Here is a 1828-nt window from a genome sequence, read left to right as displayed (position 1 = left end):
TTTTTTGGTTGCAGCCGTCATTGTTGTTTTTGGAGGCCAGGGTTGGATTCAAACCCGCCACCTTAGGTGTATGTGGCTGGCGCCATAGCCACTTGAGCCACAGGTGCCAAGCCAGGAAAAATATTTTCACCATCAGTACTTACATAATTGGTTATCATGAACCTAAATGGAATATCTTTCATTAATCCTGTGGGATTTCATCATGTTGAATTTAGTCCAACTCTGTCTCAGCTGTCAAGATAGTTTTCAAGTTTGATTTAGTTGTCTGTCGTAAGGACTGTCTTCATACTGTGAGTTAGCAACAGCTATATCACTGTCTCCAATTCTGTGCCTTCATCTCAGTCACTGCTACTGAAACTGTTGAGCAACCCAAGTTCAGCAGCCATGGAGGTGCGCTGCTCTGATCCTCGAGAAAGAATTTGCCAGTCAGCTACCAAGAGTGAAGTTAGCTTAATAACCTTCAGGCTCTGCCTCACCTTTTTTTTTTTTTTTAATTGTGGTTAAAAAATACATAATCTGAGATATACTCTTTCAATACATTCTTAAGTGTATAGTATAGTATTGTTAACTATAAGCACAATGCTGTTCCGCAGGTCTCTAGCACTTTTGCATTTTGCATGATTGAAACTTTATACCCATTAAAAAGGAACTCTTTCTGCTTCCTCCCCTCCACCTTCCTTGGCAACTACTGTTCTACTTTTTGCTTCAGTGAGGTTGACTTCCACGTGGAAAAGATGTAGGATGCGCTGCCTGATCTCCTTTATCTTCACTCCATAGACAATAGGGTTGAACGGGAGGGATAAGCAGATAGATGTTGGCCATGATGATGGGTAGGAGGGAGTCATGCCGCTTGCTAAAATGGTGCACCATAGATAATCCAATAAAAGGAACATAGAATATAAAAACAGCGCACACGTGAGAGGCACAAGTGCCAAACACCTTGGCTTGGTCTTCACGTGTCAAGCCCAACACAGTCTTAAGGATAAGCAGATATGAGAAGGAGATGAGAAGTGAGTCCAGCCCAATGGCAGCGATGATGACAATGAGGACATAGATGACATTGACACGGTTGTCAGCTCAGGCCAACTTCATGACATCTTGGTGTAAGCAGTAGGAATGGGGAAGGATATTAGAGCTGCAAAAGGACAGCTACTTGATGAAGATAGGCAGGGGTGCCATCAGTGCAGCTCCCCATAGCACAGCAGCAATGCCAATCTTGGTGACACGAGGCAATGTGAGCACAGTAGCATGACGTAGTGGGTGGCAGATGGCCACATAGTGGTCAAAGTCCACAGCCAGGAGCAATGCCAGATAAGGAGTGGATGGCAAACATCTGTAGCAGACATGCATCAAACCAGATGGTAGTGGAATTGGACCAGAAGATGGCCATCATTTTGGGCATGGATGAGGTGGAGATGAGAATGTCAAGGTCTGAAAGAATGCAAAGAAATTTACACATGAGTTTGTGTAGACTATGGTCAGTCCATACAATGTAGATGATGGTCAAGTTACCTAGCACAGCAATAAGGTAGAGGGAGCATAATGGAAAGGCCAACCAGAACTGAGCTTCTTCCAAGTCTGAGAAGCCTATTAGGATGAAATATGTGGCAATAGATCCATTGCTGTTGGGGCCCACCATAGTGATAAAGGTGAGTGATCACCACCATCAGGCAGGTAGAGGCCCATCAGTATAGTAAATCCTGAGAGCAAGTGAAACATAAAAATATTAAAGGCTGGCTCGGCGCCTGTGGCTCAAGTGGCTAAGGCACCAGCCACGTACACCCAAGGTGGCGGGTTCGAATCCAGCCCGGGCCCGCCAAACAACAAT

At 44.9% G+C, this 1828-nt stretch overlaps 1 pseudogene; it reads right to left on the bottom strand.

Annotated features, from left to right (window-relative positions):
- Positions 1-1639, bottom strand: part of LOC100940878 — a 2536-nt pseudogene extending 897 nt beyond the window's left edge.
- Positions 1640-1828: the final 189 nt, after the last annotated feature.

This window comes from Otolemur garnettii, unplaced genomic scaffold (assembly GCF_000181295.1).
Source record: "Otolemur garnettii isolate 467f Iridium unplaced genomic scaffold, OtoGar3 scaffold00158, whole genome shotgun sequence".
Taxonomy (NCBI): domain Eukaryota; kingdom Metazoa; phylum Chordata; class Mammalia; order Primates; family Galagidae; genus Otolemur; species Otolemur garnettii.
The sequence above is the reverse complement of the archived record's forward strand: the minus strand, read 5'-3'. Positions and strand labels throughout refer to the sequence as shown.